Source organism: Citrus clementina, unplaced genomic scaffold (genome assembly GCF_000493195.1).
Source record: "Citrus clementina cultivar Clemenules unplaced genomic scaffold, Citrus_clementina_v1.0 scaffold_9, whole genome shotgun sequence".
NCBI classification, from domain to species: domain Eukaryota; kingdom Viridiplantae; phylum Streptophyta; class Magnoliopsida; order Sapindales; family Rutaceae; genus Citrus; species Citrus x clementina.
In genome coordinates this window covers 10,498,342-10,508,404 of record NW_006261964.1, presented here as the reverse complement: position 1 = coordinate 10,508,404, position 10,063 = coordinate 10,498,342, and the positions used below count along the sequence as shown (strand labels likewise).

Sequence of the window (10,063 nt, the reverse complement as noted above, 5' to 3'; positions counted from 1 at the left end):
CACTTTGTGAGTGATTGAATACTTTGTCAAAAGAGCTTTGAATGCTTTGTTACAAAAGTGGGCACCACCATCACTGATTATTGCTCGAGGGAATCCAAAGCGTGAAACAATGTTGCTTTTCAAAAATCCTATCACCACCTTGTGATCATTGGTTCTACATGGAATTGCTTCTACCCATTTCGATACGTAGTCAACAGCAACCAATATGTATTGATGGGCAAAAGAAGGGGGAAAGGGACCCATGAAGTCGATACCCCATACATAAAAAATCTCAACCACTAAAATTGAATTTAGTGGCATCATGTTCCTTCGTGTAATGCTCCCATTCGTTGACACCTATCACATGAAGAACAGAAAGTGTAAGTGTCTCGAAATATAGTTGGCCAATAGAAACCACATTGTAAAATTTTAGTCCCTGTTTTCTTAGCACTGAAATGGCCTCCACAAGCTTGTTCATGGTAGAATGAAAGAATATTCTGAATTTCATTTTCTGGGACACATCGTCTAACAATTTAATCTGCACAATACTTGAACAAATACGGGTCATCCCAAAAGAAATTCTTTATTTCTGCAAAGAATTTAGCCTTGTCTTGCTTGGTCCAATGCTCTAGAAGTTGACCTATAACAAGATAATTCACGATGTCAGCATACCATGGTAATACTTCCACACTCATCAATTGTTCATCTGGGAATGACTCATTCAATGGTAATGTTTCCATAATTGTGTCAAAATGGAGACGAGAGAGATGGTCAACCACAACATTCTCTATGCCTTTCTTATCTTTAAATTCCAAGTCGAACTCCTGCAAAAGTAACACCCAACGAATTAGTCTAGCTTTTGCATCTTTCTTTGTGAGAAGATATTTAAGAGCAGCATGATCCGTAAATACAATTATTTTACAACCAATGAGATAAGATCGAAATTTCTCTAATGCAAACACTACTGCTAGCATTTCTTTTTCAGTAGTTGAATAGTTCAACTGTACATCATTCAATGTCATACTAGCATAGTAAATAACATGGGGAATTCGATCAACTCTTTGTCCTAACACTGCTCCTACTGCATAATCAGATGCATCACACATGAGTTCAAATGGTAAGCTCCAGTTTGGGGGCTGAATGATGGGTGATGATGTCAATAAATGCTTTAATTTTTCAAAAGCCACAAGACATGAATCATTAAAGATAAACAGTACATCTTTAGCAATTAAATTGCATAAGGGTCTAGAAACTTTGCTAAAATCTTTAATGAAACGTCTATAGAAACCAGCATGCCCAAGGAAAGATCTTACTTCTCTGACTGTTTTGGGTGGAGGAAGATTAGAAATGAGATCCACCTTGGCTTTGTCAACCTCAATACCTTTGCTCGAAATGATGTGACCAAGAATAATACCTTGCTTTACCATAAAATGACACTTCTCCCAATTTAAGACTAAGTTCTTCTCGATACATCTCTACAGAACTAGTGTTAGATGATGTAAACATTGATCAAACGAGTTACCAAAGACAGAAAAATCATCCATAAAGACTTCAAGGAGTCGTTCAACCATATCAGAAAAAATGCTCAACATGCATCGTTGAAATGTAGCAGGTGCATTACATAATCCAAATGGCATCCTCCTATATGCAAAAGTGCCAAAAGGGCAAGTGAAAGTAGCTTTCTCCTGATCTTTTGGTGCTATGGGGATCTGATTGTATCCTGAGTAGCCATCTAGAAAGCAATAAAATTTATGGCCTCCTAATCTATCAAGCATTTGATCAATAAATGGTAAAGGAAAATAGTCTTTACGTGTGACAGAATTCAACTTTCTATAATCAATGCATACACGCCATCCTGTAGTCACTCTAGTAGGTATCAATTCATTATCAGCATTCGTAACTACTGTGACTCCTGACTTTTTGGGGACAACTTATACAGGACTGACCCATGAACTATCAGAAATTGGGTAAATGATACCTGCATCTAATAGCTTAAGGACTTCAGTTCTAACAACTTCTTTCATATTAGGATTTAACCGACGTTGCATTTCCCTAGTAGATTTAGCATTTGCATCAAGGTGTATGTAATGCATGCAGTCTACTGGGTTTATACCTTTGATGTCTGCTATGGTCCATCCTAATGCTCCTTTGTGCTCTTTTAAAACATCCAACAACTTACCTTTTTGTTCGTCATTTAGGGATGATGAGATGATTACCGGCAGAGTACTTTCTTCTCCCAAAAATGCATATTCCAAAGTGTTGGGTAATGGTTTGAGCTCGAGTGTCGGTGGTGATTCTAATGATGGGATGAGTTTCTTTTCTAATGGTGCTAGTTGTTCAACTCTTGACTTCCATTTATTAGTGTCCATGGATGGTGCTGAGTCAAGTAGGGCGTTGATGAAGAGTAGGAATCCATATTATACTAGGATTAGTTTCCTTATTAACTAAAGTTTAAGACTTTTAAATTCCTTTCTAATTTAGAATTTTGTTTCCCTTTCAATTTAGGATTTTGTTTTACTTCATGAATTAGGATAATTACTACTACTATAAATAACTCCCTCTTGTAGCCTTTGAGAGAAGAGAATTTTGAGTTTAATAATATTTCAATTTTCAAATCTCTTTGTGAGTATTTGAACAGTTAATTCTCGGTATTCTGCGGAATCAACGAGTCTTAATCCCTAAATTCGCGGTATTCTGCGGAATCAACGAGTCTTAATCCCTAAATTCGCGGTATTCTTTTGAATCAACGTGAATTTAGTTGTTCTTTTGTTCCAGTATTCTCTAAAATCAACGGAATATTTTGAACATTAAACTTCCGCTGCATCAGCTTGGTATCAGAGAAAAAACCTGGTATCACCAATCTAACTCCATCTACCACCAAACATTTCCTTTTTCCCTTTTTGATTTTTTCCATTTAGCTTAAAAAAATAAAAAAAATAAAAAAAATAAAAAAAATAAAAAAAACACCACTTTTTCAGACAAACCACCACCATCATCTTACCAACCCAAAATCTTTCAGATCCACCCACCTTTACTCGATTTCCGACCACCATCATCGGCAATCTAAAAACTTTTTGCTTAGTTACAGTTTCGGCCTAAAATTTTTATTTACTTTCAGTTTAACCCCACTACCTTTTTAAACCCGAATTTGAAAAAATGCCTCCAAGAAAAGCTCGTGATGCTCATACTACAGCTTACAATCAAGAAGATGTTTCGAAAGATGAATCCCTGGCTAGTATGACAGCCAGAATTGATATGTTAGCTGCACAAATGGCACGAATAGCAGAGTTACTTGACGAACGCCATCGTACTCCAGAACGTGAAGACAAATCAAGTGGAAGCTTTGCTAACCCATTCTCTGGGCGTCGACCTAGAACTGAGTCTACTGATGACAGAAGATGGGAATCTGGGTTGAGAATTGACATTCCCGAATTTCAAGGAAGTGGTCGACCTGAAGAATTATTAGACTGGATTAACGCCATTGAGGAAGTTTTCGAATACAAAGAAGTTCCTGAAAATAAACTAGTTTCGCTTGCTACAACTCGATTTCGTTGAAGGGCAGCAGCTTGGTGGCAACAAACTAAGCTCACAAGGATTAGGCAAGGCAAAAAGAAGATTGATTCTTGGGAAAAGTTCAAGAAGCACTTGCGTGGAGCATTCTTGCCTCATAATTACGCCAAACTGTTATACCAACAGCTACAGAATTTAAGGCAAGGTAATCGATCAGTGGATGATTACACTACATAATTCCATTGGTTGGTGGCACGCAATGACTTGACAGAGACAGTAGAACAACAGGTTTCCCGCTACATTGGAGGCCTACGATCTCAATTTCAAGACCAATTAAATTTACTTGACCTATACTCTGTTTCAGAGGCACACCAACAAGCCTTGCAGTTGGAGAAGCAATTTAGTCGACGTACTAATGACTCAAGCTTTCGGGGTGCTCGAAGTATTGTTCGTGATAATTCAAACCCGACTTCCCAATTTCGTAATTTCACCCCTCTAAATCCTCCAAATAAAACTAGTAAACCTAGTGAAATCGGTCAAAGCAGCAAAACTCAATCCTCGGGTTCGGGATTACATTGTTTTAATTGCGGAGAAAATGGGCACCGAATGACAGAATGTAAAAAGGGAGGAAAATATGGTAAAGGGTTATTCGTAGGCACAGAGGAAAGTGAAGACTACCAGGAGGAAGAAACTGAAGAGTTCGCTGTAAAGCCAACTTTTGATAGTAGTGGTAGCGCTCAATCTGTTAAAGAACATGGTGATAGCGGGCCAATGTTGATCGTGAACCGCGCATTCTTCACTCCTAAAGGTCAAGACAAAGACAAGTGGCTACGACAGAATATCTTTCAGACTACTTGCACAATCGGGGCTAAAGTATGTCGTATGGTCATAGACTCAGGCAGTTGCGAGAATGTCATTTCGGAAGAAGCCATAACAAAGCTAAATTTAAAGACAGAACCTCATCAAACTCCATACAAGCTCACATGGCTGAAAAAGGGAAATCAGGTGACAGTATCGAAACGTTGCTTAGTTTTCTTATCCATTGGTTCAATTTATAAAGACAAAATTTAGTGTGATGTAGTGGCTATGGATGCTTGTCATCTATTACTGGGTAGACCTTGGCAATATGATCGAAACGTAGTATACGATGGGAAGAGAAACACCTACAGTTTTATGTTTAACAACACCAAGATTGTTCTCCTACCTAACAAGGAGTTTACTCTCCAGCAAGACTTGGGTAATTATTTGTTAGGCAAGAAGCAATTTATAGATGTTGTAGCAGAGACAAAGAGAGTCTACATTTTATTGGGAAAAGAGAGTAACGGTGATTCTAAGATTCCTGAAGCTGTGACACCTATTCTGGCAGAATTTCAAGATTTGTTCCCCAATGAGCTACCACAGGGTTTACCACCTCTTCGAGATATACAACACCAAATTGATTTGGTACCAGATTCTACATTACCAAATCGACCTCATTATCGTATGAGTCCTACAGAACATGAGGAATTAAGGCGCCAAGTGGAAAAGTAACTAGAAAAGGGATTTATCCGTGAAAGTCTTAGTCCCTGTGCAGTCCCTGCTTTATTGACTCCAAAAAAAGATGGTTTTTGGAGGATGCGTGTGGACAGTCGAGCTATCAATAAAATTACAGTTCGATATCGTTTTCCAATCCCTCGATTAGACGACTTGTTAGATCAACTCAGTGGAGCAACAATTTTTACCAAACTTGATTTGAAAAGTGGCTACCATCAAATTCGAATACGGCCTAGAGATGAATGGAAAACAGCTTTTAAAATTCGTGAAGGGTTATACGAGTGGTTGGTAATGCCGTTTGGCTTATCCAATGCTCCAAGTACTTTTATGCGAGTCATGAATCAAGTTCTTCGCCCTTTCATTGGAAAGTTTGTGGTTGTTTACTTTGATGATATACTTATATATAGCACCAGTTACGAGTTACATCTACAACATTTGAGAGAAGTGCTTTTAGCCTTAAGAGCAACAAGTTTATACACAGCAGTAAACAAGTGTATTTTCTTGACCGAGTAAGTATTATTTTTGGGATATGTGGTGTCGAAGGATGGTATATCTGTTGACCAATCAAAAGTGGATGCTATTCGAGATTGGCCTCAGCCAACTACTTTATCCGCCACTAGAAGTTTCCATGGATTGGCATCTTTTTACAAGCGATTCATTCCTCATTTCAGTACTATTATGGCACCAATCACGGATTGCATGAAAGGAGGACAATTCTCTTGGATAGAGACAGCTACTAAGGCATTCAAGATTATCAAAGAAAAATTGATTACTGCCCCAGTACTTGCCCTACCAGATTTTTCGCTCACTTTTGAGGTACATTGTGATGCTTCTAAGGTCGGCATTGGAGCTGTTCTTAGCCAACAGGGTAAGCCTATAGCTTATTTCAGTGAGAAGTTAAATGGAGCAAAGGCACACTACAACACTTATGACGCGGAATTTTACGCAGTAGTCCAAGCGTTAAAACATTGGCGACATTATCTAATTCATAAAGACTTTGTTTTATACACTGACCATGCCGCGTTAAAATACCTCAATAGTCAAGACAAGCTCTCGCACAGACATGCCACGTGGACAGCATTCCTTCAATAATTTACTTTTGTGGTTAAGCATACCTCTGGTGAATCCAACCGGGCAGCAGATGCACTTAGTCGACGAACTTCTTTATTGACACAGATGCATAATCAAGTTCTCGGATTTGACACATTTCGAGAGTTATATGCTTCTGATCCTTACTTTGCCCTTATATTAGAAGACGTTGTTGCAGGGTTTCGCTCAGATTATCATTTACATGATGAATTCCTTTTCAAGAGTAATCAGTTGTGTGTTCCTGACTCAAGTTTGAGATTGAAAATCATTTCAGAGTTACATAATGAAGGGCACATGGGTCGTGATAAAACTCTGGCTCTAATCGCCAACACTTATTTTTGGCCTACTATGAGGCGTGAAGTCTATCACTATGTCGAGACTTGTCGCATTTGTCAAGTTTCCAAGGGCGCAGCAACTAATGCTGGGTTATATATGCCGCTGCCGATTCCAACACAACCTTGGGCTGACATTAGCATGGATTTTGTTTTGGGATTACCCCGCACTCAGAGGGGTATGGATTCAATATTTGTTGTTGTTGATCGATTCTCGAAAATGGTTCACTTCATTGCTTGCAAGAAGACTACAGACGCTTTGACTGTTGCTCGCCTATTCTTCAAGGAAGTCTATCGATTACATGGTTTACCAAGTTCTATAGTATCTGACCAGGATACACGATTTCTTAGCCATTTTTGGAAGACATTATGGAAGTTGACTAATACTCGCCTGAATTTTAGTAGTGCTTACCACCCACAAACAGATGGTCAAACAAAAGTTGTCAACTGCTCTTTAGGAAACCATCTACGTAGTCTAGTTGGCGATAACTTGAAGATGTGGGATCAGAAGTTATATCAAGTCGAGTTTACTTATAACCGTGCAGTTAAGCGTAGTACTGGTTTAAGCCCTTTTCAGGTGAATTACAGATATAATCCACGAGCTCCTATCGACTTGGCTCCAGTTCCAGATTTAGTTCGCAAAAGCGGTAAAGCAGAAGACTTTATTGAGCAGCTTCAGCAGATTCATGAAACTACGCAAGAGTCTTTGAAGCAGACGACCGAAGGTTATAAAATTATGGTAGACAAAAGGCGTCGACCTTTAGAATTTCAAGTAGGAGATCTTGTTTGGGCTATCCTAACTAAAGATAGATTCTCAGTTGGTAAGTACAACAAGCTTTCTGCCAGGAAAATTGGCCCTTTGGAGAGAAGATAAATCCTAATGCATACAGATTAAAGCTTCCTAGTCATATCCGCACCGTAGATGTCTTTAATGTCAAGCATCTTATTCCTTACAGAGGTGATCATGATGAAGATGTTATTGCTGATAATCCGAATTCGAGGGCGAATTCTCTTCACCCTGGGGGGAATGATGAAGAGTAGGAATCCATATTATACTAGGATTAGTTTCCTTATTAACTAAAGTTTAAGACTTTTAAATTCCTTTCTAATTAAGAATTTTGTTTCCCTTTCAATTTAGGATTTTGTTTTACTTCATGAATTAGGATAATTACTACTACTATAAATAACTCCCTCTTGTAGCCTTTGAGAGAAGAGAATTTTGAGTTTAATAATATTTCAATTTTTAAATCTCTTTGTGAGTATTTGAACAGTTAATTCTCGGTATTCTGTGGAATCAACGAGTCTTAATCCCTAAATTCGCGGTATTTTTTTGAATCAACGTGAATTTAGTTGTTCTATTGTTTCGGTATTCTCTAGAATCAACAGAATATTTTGAACATTAAACTTCCGCTGCATCAGGCGTTGACCTCATCGACTGATCTGTCAATATCAAAATCCAAACCAAAGTGAGTTAAACATGTTTGTAAAGGATCATCACTAAGGTTTGAAAGAAAAGTGTCATCAACTAATGCTTCAATTAAATCCACATCAATAGTTCCATCATCTGCATTGTGAGGTTGTTTGGCAATGTTGAAGATGTTCAGCTCCATAGTCATGTTGCCGAAGGACAACTGCATATTTTCAATTCTACATTGAATGTGAGCATCCGCAGTTGCTAAGAAAGGTCGGCCTAGAATAATAGGGATGTACTTCCTTGAATCCTGTATTGGTTGAGTGTCAATTACAATGAAATCAACAGGAAAATAAAACTTGTCTACCTGGATAAGCACGTCCTCCACAATACCACGAGGTATTTTCGTGGACCGATCTGCAAGCTGTAACACTACTGGAGTTGGGTGTAATTCTCCAAGTCCAAGTTTCAAAAATACTGAGTAAGGCAACAGATTTACACTAGCTCCTAAATCCAACAAATCATTCTCAATTGTGTGGTTCCCTATGCTACATGAGATAGTGGGGGAGCCTGGGTCTTTGCATTTTAGAGGAATTTTATGTTGGAGTATAGAACTAACGTTTTCTGTTAAAAATGCCTTCTTTTGAACATGAATGTTTCTCTTTTTAGTACAAAGGTCTTTAAGAAACTTGGCATAAGATGGAACTTGCTTTATAGCATCAAGTAAAGGGATGTTAACACTTACCTGTTTGAAGATTTCGAGAATCTCACCTGTGAATTTTCCCTTCTTTCCTTTCGCTAACCTCTGAGGAAATGGAGCTTCGGAACGTATTCTCATGGTTTGGTTTCTTCTCTCTCCTCCGGTGATGAGTCCTCAACACTCACAGGTACAATTTGATTTTCTTTTGTCACCGACATCTCCACTTTGTTGTCGACTTCTTTTCCTTTTCTCAAAGTCATGACTGCTTTGACCTCTCCATGCTGCTGTGGTGAACTGGTACTTGCTTCATGCACTCCTTTAGGATTAGGCACTAGTTGACTTGGAAACTTACCTTTCTCAACAGTCATTGCCAAGGTCTGAACTGAAGAAGCAAGTTGTCCCACCATCTTCTCGAGGCTTGAAACTGATTGGGCTTGTGAGTTAAAGCCCGCTCGCAACCCATTTCGTAGTCCATCAATGGTGCGGTTCTGTTGCTCAATCGTGGAGTGAGTAAGATTCTTGAGATTCTGGAATGAATCCTCCCATGGTCTGGGTTGATAGTAGTTCTGGTTCTGATTGTATGGTCTAAATGGGGGCTGAGAGGCTTGAGGATTTTTGAGGAATTGGTTGCATTGGTGGAGCTGGAGCTGCTGGTCCATTCTGTTGGAATCCTTGAGACCATAGAAAATTGGGGTGGTCTCTCCATCCAAGGTTATATGTGTTGGAGTATGGGTTGTAATTTGATGGCTTTCTCATTACACCTATGGCATTGGCTTGATCTGAGTATGAGTCATGGTCATGTGGCTCTGTTGATTTAGCAGTCGATAACGATGCTATTTGTCAAGAGAGACCTTCAACCATCTCCTTGACTTCTTTGATTTCTGAACTTGACTCGCCAATGTGAACCTCATTTACTCCCTTAATTATTCTAGTATTCCTGAGTGATCGACTCTGTTGTTGGAAATTATCCACTTGTCGGTGGAAGAATTCCCAAATCTCTGTTGCACTTTTTGACATCAGCTCTCCACCACTTGTTGCCATTAGCCATTCTTGCACATTTGGTAGTAATCCCTCCAAAAAGTATTGGCATTGGTGCCATTTCTCGTACCCATGATGTGGACACTTCAAGAGTAGCCCATTGAATCGCTCCCATGTTTTGAAAAATTGCTCGTCTTCTCTTTGTGTAAACTCTGAAATTTCCCTGCGAATAGCATTGGTTTTATACACTGAGAAATATTTATTCAAAAATTTAGTTACCATTTGTTCCCATGATGTAATGCTATTAGCAGGCAAAGTATTTAACCATGAACGAGCTCTATCCTTTAAAGAAAATGAGAATAATCTGAGTTTAACATCATCGTCTGAAAAATTCTCATATTTAAAAGTTTGACAAATAGCATGAAAATCATTCAGATGATTATATGGGTCCTCATTTTCTAGGCCATAGAATGTTGGGAGACAATTTAGCACACTAGGTTTTAGTTCAAAACTCCTAGCAGCTACATTTGG

At 38.7% G+C, this 10,063-nt stretch overlaps 1 non-coding gene across 1 annotated transcript; it reads left to right on the top strand.

Moving 5' to 3' along the window:
• The first annotated feature begins 9,659 nt into the window (after positions 1–9,659).
• LOC112095495 lies at positions 9,660–9,763 on the top strand. Its single transcript, XR_002903869.1, has one exon. It is a non-coding gene; the product is annotated as a small nucleolar RNA R71 (small nucleolar RNA).
• The last annotated feature ends 300 nt before the right edge of the window (positions 9,764–10,063 follow it).